The sequence below is a fragment of the Coregonus clupeaformis genome, unplaced genomic scaffold (genome assembly GCF_020615455.1).
Source record: "Coregonus clupeaformis isolate EN_2021a unplaced genomic scaffold, ASM2061545v1 scaf0181, whole genome shotgun sequence".
Taxonomy (NCBI): Eukaryota; Metazoa; Chordata; class Actinopteri; order Salmoniformes; family Salmonidae; genus Coregonus; species Coregonus clupeaformis.
This window is the reverse complement of record NW_025533636.1, coordinates 513949-529676: the sequence shown is the minus strand read 5'-3', so window position 1 is coordinate 529676 and position 15728 is coordinate 513949. Positions and strand designations below refer to the sequence as shown.

The following is a 15728-nucleotide window of genomic DNA, read 5'->3' as shown; positions in this document are numbered from 1 at the left end:
TAAATATTTTGTCTTGCCCATTCACCCTCTGAATGGCACACATACACAATCCATGTCTCAAGGCTTAAAAATCGTTATTTAATCTGTCTCCTCCCCTTCATCTACACTGATTGAAGTGGATTTAACAGGTGACATCAATAATGGATCATAGCTTTCACCTGGATTCACCTGGCCAGTCTACTATATCATGCAAAGAGCATGTGTTCCTAATATTCTGTCCACTCAGTGTTTATCTAGGTAAACTCCAGAGAGATGGTGTTCCAAAAAAGGTCCAGTTGCCAGGACCACAAATACAAATTCCATCTAGACACCGTTGCCCTAGAGCACACAAAAAACTATACATACCTCGGCCTAAACATCAGCGCCACAGGTAACTTCCACAAAGCTGTGAACGATCTGAGAGACAAGGCAAGAAGGGCCTTCTATGCCATCAAAAGGAACATAAAATTTGACATACCAATTAGGATCTGGCTAAAAATACTTGAATCAGTTATAGAACCCATTGCCCTTTATGGTTGTGAGGTCTGGGGTCCGCTCACCAACCAAGAATTCACAAAATGGGACAAACACCAAATTGAGACTCTGCATGCAGAATTCTGCAAAAACATCCTCCGTGTACAACGTAAAACACCAAATAATGCATGCAGAGCAGAATTAGGCCAATACCCGCTAATTATCAAAATCCAGAAAAGAGCCGTTAAATTCTATATCCACTTAAAAGGAAGCGATTCCCAAACCTTCCATAACAAAGCCATCACCTACAGAGAGATGAACTTGGAGAAGAGTCCCCTAAGTAAGCTGGTCCTGGGGCTCTGTTCACAAACACAAACAGACCCCACAGAGCCCCAGGACAACAACAACAACACAATTAGACCCAACCAAATCATGAGAAAACAAAAAGAGAATTACTTGACACATTGGAAAGAACAAACAAAAAAACAGAGCAAACTAGAATGCTATTTGGCCCTAAACAGAGAGTACACAGTGGCAGAATACCTGACCACTGTGACTGACCCAAACCTAAGGAAAGCTTTGACTATGTACAGACTCAGTGAGCATAGCCTTGCTATTGAGAAAGGCCGCCGTAGGCAGACCTGGCTCTCAAAAGAAGACAGGCTATGTGCACACTGCCCACAAAATGAGGTGGAAACTGAGCTGCACTTCCTAACCTCCTGCCAAATGTATGACCATATTAGAGACACATATTTCCCTCAGATTACAGCGATCCACAAAGAATTCAAAAACAAACCCAATTTTGATAAACTCCCTTATCTACTGGGTGAAATACCACAGTGTGCCATCACAGCAGTAAGATTTGTGACCTGTTGCCACAAGAAAAGGGCAACCAGTGAAGAACAAACACCATTGGAAATACAACCCATATTTATGTTGATTTATTTTCCCATTTGTACTTTAACTCTTTGCATATTGGTACAACACTGTATATAGACATAATATGACATTTGAAATGTCTTTATTCTTTTGAAACTTCTGAGTGTAATGTTTACTGTTAATATTTATTGTTTATTTCACTTTTGTTTACTATCTACTTCACTTGCTTTGGCAATGTTAACACACATTTCCCATGCCAATAAAGCCCTTAAATTGAAATTGAAATTGAATTGAATTGAATTGGTGGGGGTTAGGTTACACACAGAGAGCACTCTCCAGGATAATAGATCCACACAGACACAGATATGCTAGGGCTTGTGCTGACGCCACAAAGAAATGTTGCTGTATCCTAAACCATACACTTCCATATAGTAAATAGACATTCGTGCATTTTTGTGTAGTATTATTTATCGTCAGAATAATTTGTTAGAGAATACTACGGATCTAGGTACTTTATCGAATAACTATGGGCCAGCAGCCACCGCTAAGCGCACAGTCGGAGGAACAGGACTAGCGTTCCGGCTGCCGCGACGCGCTGCTTCAATTTCCCCGAAGATGGCGGCGAGCGGACGTGTTCAGCCACTCTTACTGTTGATGTCCGTGTCATTCTGTCTGTGTACCGTTCAAGGATTGAAAGCATCTAGCAACAACGGCAATGGAAACGGACTCGGTAATCAGCCAGCAAACCCTCCGGCTCCCGTTAATATTATCGGAGCGCCCGGTCCAGTCAATAACGTCCCAGTTGCTGCTGTTGCAGCCATGACGCAGCCTCGGAGGGCTACCGGGTGGAAGCTGGCGGAAGAGCAGGCCTGCCGGGACGACTTGACCCGGCTTTGTCCCAAACACACCTGGAGCAACAATTTAGCGGTGTTGGAGTGCTTACAGGACAGAAAGCAGGTAAAACGGGGTCTGGGGGGTGGCGACGTGTTTTGTTCCTGGGTGTGCCTGCCTGCAGTCATGGAAGAATGGGAATACAGGATTGTTTGTTTGTGTATAGTGCTATTGCCTGTCCGATGTCAATGCGACAACAGTCAGGTAGGCAGGCGCATCTGGAGAGCGTGTGTGTTCATTCCACATAGTCGGTGATGCTTTTCTTCTCCTCCTAGTGAACTTGGCTCCAGATTCTCCAGAATGACAGCTAGCTAGTTAGTGCATTTTGTGCTTAACTTAGACTGTTTTTTCCAATGTAAAACAAAGAGTACCGTTTTTTCAGCGACAAATGATTGAACAAGTTGTGTGCACCACCGCTGTAGAAGCCTGATGTATGCTCCGTGATGTCCACTGGATATCATCAGAGACTGTTCCAGAAGGAAACCATCAATGGAGTGGAGGTTTATTTATAGTACTTAGTCAATGAATGGCATTGTATTACTCAAACTAGTCTCAAATACCGACAAACACATCAACAATGCAGTAGTCTGGCTAATAAGGTAATGAATGAAGTAGGACAGTCTTAGAAGTCTCGTTACAAAGCATATTGGCTATTCCACTGTTACGGAATTAACGCTGAAACTCAGATTTTTCACTTTAAAATGTATGCCAAACGAATTTTTTTTTTAAATGTGTTTAAAATAAAACGTTTAACACACCATATCTCTATGCACAAGGACAGTACTTTACACTCTTTAATGACCAAAGGCAAAATACGTAGGAAGTGCAGTTCTCTTTTTAACAATTTACACAGGAAATTTGACAAACACATTGACTTGAAGAACAGTGTAACAGAATGATGGTTTGTGCGGTCATTCTGTAGTCAGTACAGCGAGGTAAGCTCAGCTAGCTTGGCCATGGAGAGAACAAGGTTTTGAAGTTGAGGACTTCTCCCCTCCGGACTGCCCCAGTTGAGGACATCTCCCCTCCGGACTGCCCCAGTTGAGGACTTCTCCCCTCCGGACTGCCTCGCCATCTCCCCTCCGGACTGCCTCGCCATCTCAACATGGTCCGCTAATTCAGTTCTGTGTGGAGGCTAAAGGCTGCGCTGACCTTTGTGTTAAGCCAAGCTGACAGCAGCTAGCATAGCATAGCTTGGTGATAGCTGCTATCCTATCTAGTTGATATTTCTCTGTCAGATTTAGTTCTGGAAAAATAGCAAGAGCCAGGTCCGGAAATGTTTTTCATAAGTCACTCGTTCCACAAAGCCTTAGGAAAATACCTTGCATCTTAAGTTTCAACGTTTCAACACATCATGTAGCAGGTAGCTTAGTGGGTAAGAGCGTTGTGCCAGTAACCGAAAGGTCGCTGGTTCTAATCCCCGAGCCGACTAGGTGAAAAATCTGTCGATGTGCCCTTAAGCAAGGCACTTAACCCTAATTGCTCCTGTAAGTCGCTCTGGATAAGAGCGTCTGCTAAATGACTAAAATGTAAATGTAAATACATGTTATCATGGAAACGATCTCACTACAGCGAGTTGAATGCCTAGTCTTCAGCCCGCTCAGCTGTAAAACACGATGATATTACTGGCTAGTTTTGTCTGGTCTCTCCTTATGTCTGTTGTTAGGGCTTTCCCAGGAGACAGATCCCAGAACTAATATCCCTACGGGTGTAGGCTATAGGGCTTTCCCCAGGAGACAGATCCCAGAACTAATATCCCTACGGGTGTAGGCTATAGGGCTTTCCCCAGGAGACAGATCCCAGAACTAATATCCCTACGGGTGTAGGCTATAGGGCTTTCCCAGGAGACAGATCCCAGAACTAATATCCCTACGGGTGTAGGCTACAGGGCTTTCCCAGGAGACAGATCCCAGAACTAATATCCCTACGGGTGTAGGCTACAGGGCTTTCCCAGGAGACAGATCCCAGAACTAATATCCCTACGGGTGTAGGCTATAGGGCTTTCCCCAGGAGACAGATCCCAGAACTAATATCCCTACGGGTGTAGGCTATAGGGCTTTCCCAGGAGACATATCCCAGAACTAATATCCCTACAGGTGTAGGCTATAGGGCTTTCCCAGGAGACAGATCCCAGAACTAATATCCCTACGGGTGTAGGCTATAGGGCTTTCCCAGGAGACAGATCCCAGAACTAATATCCCTACAGGTGTAGGCTATAGGGCTTTCCCAGGAGACAGATCCCAGAACTAATATCCCTACGGGTGTAGGCTAAAGGGCTTTCCCAGGAGACAGATCCCAGAACTAATATCCCTACAGGTGTAGGCTATAGGGCTTTCCCAGGAGACAGATCCCAGAACTAATATCCCTAGGGGTGTAGGCTATAGGGCTTTCCCAGGAGACAGATCCCAGAACTAATATCCCTACGGGTGTAGGCTAAAGGGCTTTCCCAGGAGACAGATCCCAGAACTAATATCCCTACAGGTGTAGGCTATAGGGCTTTCCCAGGAGACAGATCCCAGAACTAATATCCCTAGGGGTGTAGGCTATAGGGCTTTCCAAGGAGACAGATCCCAGAACTAATATCCCTACTGGTGTAGGCTATAGGGCTTTCCCAGGAGACAGATCCCAGAACTAATATCCCTACGGGTGTAGGCTATAGGGCTTTCCCAGGAGACATATCCCAGAACTAATATCCCTACAGGTGTAGGCTATAGGGCTTTCCCAGGAGACAGATCCCAGAACTCAATCAATCAATCAATTTTATTTTATATAGCCCTTCTTACATCAGCTAATATCTCGAAGTGCTGTACAGAAACCCAGCCTAAAACCCCAAACAGCTAGTAATGCAGGTGTAGAAGCACGGTGGCTAGGAAAAACTCCCTAGAAAGGCGAAAACCTAGGAAGAAACCTAGAGAGGAACCAGGCTATGAGGGGTGGCCAGTCCTCTTCTGGCTGTGCCGGGTGAAGATTATAACAGAACCATGCCAAGATGTTCAAAAATGTTCATAAGTGACAAGCATGGTCAAATAATAATCAGGAATAAATCTCAGTTGGCTTTTCATAGCGATCATTAAGAGTTGAAAACAGCAGGTCTGGGACAGGTAGGGGTTCCATAACCGCAGGCAGAACAGTTGAAACTGGAATAGCAGCAAGGCCAGGCGGACTGGGGACAGCAAGGAGTCACCACGGCCGGTAGTCCCGACGTATGGTCCTAGGGCTCAGGTCTCTCAGTTGGCTTTTCATAGCCGATCATTAAGAGTTGAAAACAGCAGGTCTGGGACAGGTAGGGGTTTCGTAACCGCAGGCAGAACAGTTGAAACTGGAATAGCAGCAAGGCCAGGCGGACTGGGGACAGCAAGGTGTCATCATGCCCGGTAGTCCTGACGTATGGTCCTAGGGCTCAGGTTCTCAGAGAGAAAGAGAGACGAGAGAATTAGAGAGAGCATACTTAAATTCACACAGGACACTGGATAAGACAGGAGAAGTACTCCAGGTATAACCAACTAACCCCAGCCCCCCGACACATAAACTACTGCAGCATAAATACTGGAGGCTGAGACAGGAGCGGTCCGGAGACACTGTGGCCCCATCCGAAGAAACCCCGGACAGGGCCAAACAGGAAGGATATAACCCCACCCACTCTGCCAAAGCACAGCCCCGCACCACTAGAGGGATATCCTCAACCACCAACTTACAATCCTGAGACAAGGCCGAGTATAGCCCACAGAGGTCTCCACCACAGCACAAACCAAGGGGGGCGCCAACCCAGACAGGAAGATCACGTCAGTAACTCAACCCACTCAAGTGACGCACCCCTCCCAGGGACGGCATGAAAGAGCACCAGCAAGCCAGTGACTCAGCCCCTGCAACAGGGTTAGAGGCAGAGAACCCCAGTGGAGAGAGGGGAACCGGCCTGGCAGAGACAGCAAGGGCGGTTCGTTGCTCCAGAGCCTTTCCGTTCACCTTCACACTCCTGGGCCAGACTACACTCAATCATATGACCTACTGAAGAGATAAGTCTTCAGTAAAGACTTAAAGGTTGAGACCGAGTCTGCGTCTCTCACATGGGTAGGCAGACTGTTCCATAAAAATGGAGATCTATAGGAGAAAGCCCTGCCTCCCGCTGTTTGCTTAGAAATTCTAGGGACAATTAGGAGGCCTGCGTCTTGTGACCGTAGCGTACGTATTGGTATGTACGGCAGGACCAACTCGGAAAGATAGGTAGGAGCAAGCCCATGTAACGCTTTATAGGTTAACAGTAAAACCTTGAAATCAGCCCTTGCCTTAACAGGAAGCCAGTGTAGGGAAGCTAGCACTGGAGTAATATGATCAAATTTCTTGGTTCTAGTCAGGATTCTAGCAGCCGTATTTAGCACTAACTGAAGTTTATTTAGTGCTTTATCCGGGTAGCCGGAAAATAGAGCATTGCAGTAGTCTAACCTAGAAGTAACAAATGCATGGATTAATTTTTCTGCATCATTTTTGGACAGAAAATTTCTGATTTTTGCAATGTTACGTAGATGGAAAAAAGCTGTCCTTGAAACAGTCTTGATATGTTCGTCAAAAGAGAGATCAGGGTCAAGAGTAACGCCGAGGTCCTTCACAGTTTTATTTGAGACGACTTTACAACCATCAAGATGAATTGTCAGATTTAACAGAAGATCTCTTTGTTTCTTGGGACCTAGAACAAGCATCTCTGTTTTGTCCGAGTTTAAAAGTAAAAGTTTTCAGCCATCCACTTCCTTATGTCTGAAACACAGGCTTCTAGCGAGGGCAATTTTGGGGCTTCACCATGTTTCATTGAAATGTACAGCTGTGTGTCATCCGCATAGCAGTGAAAGTTAACATTATGTTTTCGAATAACATCCCCAAGAGGTAAAATATATAGTGAAAACAATAGTGGTCCTAAAACGGAACCTTGAGGAACACCGAAATGTACAGTTGATTTGTCGGAGGACAGACCATTCACAGAGACAAACTGATATCTTTCCGACAGGTAAGATCTAAACCAGGCCAGAACTTGTCCGTGTAGACCAATTTGGGTTTCCAGTCTCTCCAAAAGAATGTGGTGATCGATGGTGTCAAAGGCAGCACTAAGGTCTAGTAGCACGAGGACAGATGCAGAGCCTCGGTCTGACGCCATTAAAAGGTCATTTACCACCTTCACAAGTGCAGTCTCAGTGCTATGATGGGGTCTAAAACCAGACTGAAGCATTTCGTATACATTGTTTGTCTTCAGAAAGGCAGTGAGTTGCTGCGCAACAGCTTTTTCTAAAATTTTTTGAGAGGAATGGAAGATTCGATATAGGCCGATAGTTTTTTATATTTTCCGGGTCAAGGTTTGGCTTTTTCAAGAGAGGCTTTATCACTGCCACTTTTAGTGAGTTTGGTACACATCCGGTGGATAGAGAGCTGTTTATTATGTTCAACATAGGAGGGCCAAGCACAGGAAGCAGCTCCTTCAGCAGTTTAGTAGGAATAGGATCCAGTATGCAGCTTGAAGGTTTAGAGGCCATGATTATTTTCATCATTGTGTCAAGAGATATAGTACTAAAACACTTAAGTGTCTCTCCCGATCCCAGGCCCTCGCAGAGTCTGTGCAGATCCAGGACAGCTAAGCCCTGGAGGAATACGCAGATTCAAAGAGGAGTCCGTAATTTGCTTTCTAATGGTCATGATCTTTTCCTCAAAGAAGTTCATGAATTTATTACTGCTGAAGTGAAAGCCATCCTCTCTTGGGGAATGCTGCTTTTTAGTTAGCTTTGCAACAGTATCAAAAAGAAATTTTGGATTATTCTTATTTTCCTCGATTAAGTTGGAAAAGTAGGATGATCGAGCAGCAGTGAGGGCTCTTCGGTACTGCACGGTACTGTCTTTCCAAGCTAGTCGGAAGACTTCCAGTTTGGTGTGGCGCCATTTCCGTTCCAATTTCCTGGAAGCTTGCTTCAAAGCTCGGGTATTTTCTGTATACCAGGGAGCTAGTTTCTTATGACAAATGTTTTTCGTTTTTAGGGGTGCAACTGCATCTAGGGTATTGCGCAAGGTTAAATTGAGTTCCTCAGTTAAGTGGTTAACTGATTTTTGTCCTCTGACGTCCTTGGGTAGGCAGAAGGAGTCTGGAAGGGCATCAAGGAATTTTTGTGTTGTCTGAGAATTTATAGCACGACTAGAACTAATATCCCTACGGGTGTAGGCTATAGGGCTTTCCCAGGAGACAGATCCCAGAACTAATATCCCTACGGGTGTAGGCTATAGGGCTTTCCCAGGAGACAGATCCCAGAACTAATATCCCTACGGGTGTAGGCTATAGGGCTTTCCCAGGAGACATATCCCAGAACTAATATCCCTACAGGTGTAGGCTATAGGGCTTTCCCAGGAGACAGATCCCAGAACTAATATCCCTACAGGTGTAGGCTATAGGGCTTTCCCAGGAGACAGATCCCAGAACTAATATCCCTAGGGGTGTAGGCTATAGGGCTTTCCCAGGAGACAGATCCCAGAACTAATATCCCTACTGGTGTAGGCTATAGGGCTTTCCCAGGAGACAGATCCCAGAACTAATATCCCTACGGGTGTAGGCTAAAGGGCTTTCCCAGGAGACAGATCCCAGAACTAATATCCCTACGGGTGTAGGCTATAGGGCTTTCCCAGGAGACAGATCCCAGAACTAATATCCCTACGGGTGTAGGCTATAGGGCTTTCCCAGGAGACAGATCCCAGAACTAATATCCCTACGGGTGTAGGCTATAGGGCTTTCCCAGGAGACAGATCCCAGAACTAATATCCCTACGGGTGTAGGCTACAGGGCTTTCCCAGGAGACAGATCCCAGAACTAATATCCCTACGGGTGTAGGCTACAGGGCTTTCCCCAGGAGACAGATCCCAGAACTAATATCCCTACGGGTGTAGGCTACAGGGCTTTCCCCAGGAGACAGATCCCAGAACTAATATCCCTACGGGTGTAGGCTACAGGGCTTTCCCCAGGAGACAGATCCCAGAACTAATATCCCTACGGGTGTAGGCTACAGGGCTTTCCCCAGGAGACAGATCCCAGAACTAATATCCCTAGGGGTGTAGGCTACATGTGGACATTGCTCAGCTTCAGTGTAGATATACCAACTAAAAATCAACACTTTGTGCTGTAAATATCATACTGATGTTCTTCTAACGAAGTATGCCTACACTTTACCCAACACTTTACCCAACACATCAACAGTGTGTAGAGTAAAACCTCAGCTGTCTAACCAGAACTACAATGGTGTTTCTATTACTAGGGTTTGCCCAAAGGATTTGTCTAACACACTGACATGCACAGCTTTCTGGGTGAGGTTCTGTCTGTCTAACACACTGACATGCACAGCTCTCTGGCTGAGGTTCTGTCTAACACACTGACATGCACAGCTCTCTGGCTGAGGTTCTGTCTGTTTAACACACTGACATGCACAGCTCTCTGGCTGAGGTTCTGTCTAACACACTGACATGCACAGCTCTCTGGCTGAGGTTCTGTCTGTCTAACACACTGACATGCACAGCTCTGGGGAGCTGTCTGTCACATGCAGCTCTCTGGCTGAGTTCTGTCTAACACACTGACATGCACAGCTCTCTGGCTGAGGTTCTGTCTGTCTAACACACTGACATGCACAGCTCTCTGGCTGAGGTTCTGTCTAACACACTGACATGCACAGCTCTCTGGCTGAGGTTCTGTCTGTCTAACACACTGACATGCACAGCTCTCTGGCTGAGGTTCTGTCTGTTTAACACACTGACATGCACAGCTCTCTGGCTGAGGTTCTGTCTAACACACTGACATGCACAGCTCTCTGGCTGAGGTTCTGTCTAACACACTGACATGCACAGCTCTCTGGCTGAGGTTCTGTCTGTTTAACACACTGACATGCACAGCTCTCTGGATGAGGTTCTGTCTGTCTAACACACTGACATGCACAGCTTTCTGGGTGAGGTTCTGTTTAACACACTGACATGCACAGCTCTCTGGCTGAGGTTCTGTCTAACACACTGACATGCACAGCTCTCTGGGTGAGGTTCTGTCTGTCTAACACACTGACATGCACAGCTCTCTGGCTGAGGTTCTGTCTCAACCCACTGACATGCACAGCTCTCTGGCTGAGGTTCTGTCTGTCTAACACACTGACATGCACAGCTCTCTGGCTGAGGTTCTGTTTAACACACTGACATGCACAGCTCTCTGGCTGAGGTTCTGTCTGTCTAACACACTGACATGCACAGCTCTCTGGCTGAGGTTCTGTCTGTCTAACACACTGACATGCACAGCTCTCTGGCTGAGGTTCTGTTTAACACACTGACATGCACAGCTCTCTGGCTGAGGTTCTGTCTGTCTAACACACTGACATGCACAGCTCTCTGGCTGAGGTTCTGTCTGTCTAACACACTGACATGCACAGCTCTCTGGCTGAGGTTCTGTCTAACACACTGACATGCACAGCTCTCTGGCTGAGGTTCTGTCTAACCCACTGACATGCACAGCTCTCTGGCTGAGGTTCTGTCTAACACACTGACATGCACAGCTCTCTGGCTGAGGTTCTGTCTGAACACACTGACATGCACAGCTCTCTGGCTGAGGTTCTGTCTGTCTAACACACTGACATGCACAGCTCTCTGGCTGAGGTTCTGTCTAACACACTGACATGCACAGCTCTCTGGCTGAGGTTCTGTCTGTCTAACACACTGACATGCACAGCTCTCTGGCTGAGGTTCTGTCTAACACACTGACATGCACAGCTCTCTGGCTGAGGTTCTGTTTAACACACTGACATGCACAGCTCTCTGGCTGAGGTTCTGTCTAACACACTGACATGCACAGCTCTCTGGCTGAGGTTCTGTCTCCAAGTCTCCAGTAGGTGATGAAGTCCCTTCCATCTATGTAATGTATTACAGGTTATGGGCAGGTTCAGTCAGGTGGCAGGAGGGGTGGAGTGACCGTTTGCCCCATGGGTCCAGCAGGCTGATGTGAGACCCAGGAGGATGGCCCCCTTCTCATACTGAGTAGCCTATAGAGACATATATGAGAAGAATGCCATTGCTGAACTTATGTACTTATTCTAAACAGTGTTTTGATCACTTTCAAGTGTAACAGTTCTATGTAGAATAAAGCATCCTTCCCATAGGGCGGCGCACTATTGGCCCAGCGTCGTCCGGGTTTGGCCGGTGTAGGCCGTCATTGGAAATAAGAATTTGTTCTTAACTGACCTGCCTAGTTAAATAAAGGTAAAATAAAAAATAATACTGTGTACACACACACCGAGCGCTGATTTACATTATCAATAGTTAGCCTGGTGGAACACATCTGACCGCAACCAACCAATCTGAGCGCTGCATTCACCATTCTATTTCACTTCAGATATCATCAAATGTGAAATGAAATAGAATGTTGATCAGGATGGTTCCACCAGGCTAGGTTATATCCTGGACATTATATGGGAACACAGTGATCAGGCTGGTTCCACCAGGCTAGGTTATATCCTGGACATTATATGGGAACACAGTGATCAGGCTGGTTCCACTAGGCTAGGTTATACCCTGGACATTATATGGTAACTCAGTGATCAGGCTGGTTCCCCCAGGCTAGGTTATACCCTGGACATTATATGGTAACTCAGTGATCAGGCTGGTTCCACCAGGCTAGGTTATATCCTGGACATTATATGGGAACACAGTGATCAGGCTGGTTCCACCAGGCTAGGTTATACCCTGGACATTATATGGGAACACAGTGATCAGGCTGGTTCCCCCAGGCTAGGTTATATCCTGGACATTATATGGTAACTCAGTGATCAGGCTGGTTCCACCAGGCTAGGTTATATCCTGGACATTATATGGTAACTCAGTGATCAGGCTGGTTCCACTAGGCTAGGTTATACCCTGGACATTATATGGTAACTCAGTGATCAGGCTGGTTCCACCAGGCTAGGTTATACCCTGGACATTATATGGGAACACAGTGATCAGGCTGGTTCTACCAGGCTAGGTTATACCCTGGACATTATATGGGAACACAGTGATCAGGCTGGTTCTACCAGGCTAGGTTATATCCTGGACATTATATGGGAACACAGTGATCAGGCTGGTTCCACCAGGCTAGGTTATGTCCTGGACATTATATGGTAACTCAGTGATCAGGCTGGTTCCACCAGGCTAGGTTATATCTGGACATTATATGGTAACACAGTGATCAGGCTGGTTCCACCAGGCTAGGTTATATCTGGACATTATATGGTAACACAGTGATCAGGCTGGTTCCACCAGGCTAGGTTATACCCTGGACATTATATGGTAACTCAGTGATCAGGCTGGTTCCCCCAGGCTAGGTTATATCCTGGACATTATATGGTAACACAGTGATCAGGCTGGTTCCACCAGGCTAGGTTATACCCTGGACATTATATGGGAACACAGTGATCAGGCTGGTTCCACTAGGTTATATCCTGGACATTATATGGTGAGCACAGTGATCAGGCTGGTTCCTTTTTGACTTTTTCGTGATATCCAATTGGTACAGTCTTGTCCCATCGCTGCAACTCCCGTACGGACTTGTGAGTGGTGTCCTCCGAAACACGACCCTGCCGAGCCGCACTGCTTCTTGACACACTGCTCGCTTAACTCGGAAGCCAGCCGCACCAATGTGTTGGAGGAAACACCGTACAACTGGCGACCGAAGTCAGCTTGCAGGCGCCCAGCCAGCCACAAGGAGGCGCTAGAGCGCGATGGGCCAAACCCTCCCCTAACCCGGACGACGCTGGGCCAATTGTGCGCCGCCTCATGGGTGTCACGGCCGGCTGTGACACAGCCTGGGATCGAACCCGGGGCTGTAGTGACGCCTCAAGCACTGCGCTGCAGTACCTCAGACTGCTGCGCCACTCGGGAGGCCCTTACCTGTTGTTGATGATGAAGCCGTCTGTTTCATCAGGGCTGTAAATCGGGTCACTATCAGAGGCCAAGTCAGTTTACGGGGGTACAGGATAGTCGAGGTAATTTGTAATTGTAGTTAGGGGTAAAGTGACTATGCGTAGATAATAAACAGCAAGTAGCAGCAGTGTAAAAACAAAAAGGGGGGGGTCAATGTAAATAGTCCGGGTGGCCATTTGATGAATTGTTCAGGAGTCTTATGGCTTGGGGGTAGAAGCTGTTAAGAAGCCTTTTGGACCTAGACTTGGCACTCCGGTACCGCTTGTCGTGCGGTAGCAGAGAGAACAGTCTATGACTTGGTGACTGCCGTCTTTGACAATTTTTAGGGCCTTCCTCTGACACCGCCTGGTTATAGAGGTCCTGGATGGCAGGAAGCTTGGCCCCAGTGATGTACTGGGCCGTACGCACTACCCTCTGTAGTGCCTTACGGTCGAATGCCGACCAGTTGCCATACCAGGCGGTGATGCTACCAGTCAGGATGCTCTCGATGGTGCAGCTGTAGAACTTTCTGAGGATCTGGTGACCCATGCCAAATCAAGTCTCCTGAGGGGGAATAGGCGTTGTCGTGCCCTCTTCACGACTGTCTTGGTGTGTTTGGACCATGATAGTTTGTTGGTGATGTGGACACCAAGGAACTTGAAGCTCTCAACCTGCTCCACTACAGCCCCGTCGATGAGAATGGGGGCCTGTTCGGCCCTCCTTTTCCTGTAGTCCACGCAGTCGTGGGTGAACAGGATCAGCGTGGCGGATGTGTTGTTGCCTGCACTTACCACCTGGGGGCGGCCCGTCAGGAAGTCCAGGACCCAGTTGCAGAGGGAGGTGTTTAGTCCCAGGGTCCTTAGCTTAGTGATGAGCTTTGTGGGCACTATGGTGTTGGAAATGACAAGTCAGGGATGCCGTCCAACTATTTTGATCTCTGGAGGAGGAGAGCAGTGCTAAGTGGTCTTGCCAGCCGCTGCTATATCCAGGTCTCCTCCACTAGCTCCAGAGGCTAGGCTACACACGATTCATGATGTCATGTTCCAGAAGAAACACTGTTGATCTAAGTGAGTCACTGGAACACATCATCTCTGGGACCCTATATAGTGTTCTTTCCTACAGCAGGCTGGACGGTTCAGAGCCAAATGGCATCCTGGTATTCCCTATATAGTGCACTATATAGGGTGCCATTTGGGATGCACATATCCAGCCTTCCTTCCCCTGTCGTCATGGGGGTTGTACCGTGTTAGTCTTAGGATCGGTTCTGAGCAGGGCCCTGACTGGCTCAGATCGTCCATCTTCATTTCCTGTCTGTTTCTGAGTTAGAGAGACTCAGGGCTGCTGGTGACTCATGTCATGAACTGGCTCCTTGGGTTATAGTAGGTAGCAATGACACAGATGCAGACTTTTAATGAGGAGATGAGAGAGAGAGGGATGTGAGGGAAGAGAGAGAGGGATGTGAGGGAAGAGAGAGGGAAGCAATCTGAAGAGTCTTGAATGGCTCGGTGTTCGAAAGAAGAGACTGAGCAGCATGGGGACATTTGGAGCATCTGAGGAGAGGAGGCTGAGGGAGGGAGGGAGGAGGTAGAGGAGGCTGGGAGTGGGGAAGGAGGGAGGAGAGGAGGATGATGATCTCTGGATGTAGTGATCATGATGATGAACTCTGGATGTAATGATGATGATGATGAACTCTGGATGTAGTGATGATGATGATGATGAATTCTGGATGTAATGATCATGATGATTATGATATGTTGTGAGGAGGAAGTGAAAAGTTCCCTTATTTTCCCATCTTCCTTCTATATCTCACTAGTATCCATTCTTATTGAATGGATGAAGAGGAGGGAGGGAGGAAGGAGGGGTAATCTGAGGATACAAAGTGGTGCTGGTCTGAATATCACCTCCCCCCTCCTCCTTCTCACCCCAAAATATTATCTCTACCCTCTGGCATGTCTGTTGCCACCGTAACTGTCACACCCAACATGTCAGTCACCCTGATCCTGTCACACCCAACATGTCTGTCACACCCAACATCTCTGTCACCCTGGTCCTGTCACACTCAACATCTCTGTCACCCTGACCCTGTCACACCCAACATGTCTGTCACCCTGGCCCTGTCACACCCAACATCTCTGTCACCCTGGCCCTGTCACACCCAACATCTCTGTCACCCTGGCCCTGTCACACCCAACATCTCTGTCACCCTGGCCCTGTCACACCCAACATCTCTGTCACCCTGGCCCTGTCACACCCAACATCTCTGTCACCCTGACCCTGTCACACCCAACATGTCTGTCACACCCAACATCTCTGTCACCCTGGCCCTGTCACACCCAGCATCTCTGTCACCCTGGCCCTGTCACACCCAGCATCTCTGTCACCCTGGCCCTGTCACACCAACATCTCTGTCACCCTGGCCCTGTCACACCAACATCTCTGTCACCCCTGGCCCTGTCACACCAACATCTCTGTCACCCTGGCCCTGTCACACCCAACATCTCTGTCACCCTGGCCCTGTCACACCCAACATCTCTGTCACCCTGGCCCTGTCACACCAACATCTCTGTCACCCTGGCCCTGTC

General features: G+C 47.6%; 1 pseudogene; it reads left to right on the top strand.

Annotated features, from left to right (window-relative positions):
- The first annotated feature begins 1585 nt into the window (after positions 1-1585).
- The window catches only part of LOC121556882, a 152513-nt pseudogene continuing 138370 nt past the window's right edge, over positions 1586-15728 (top strand).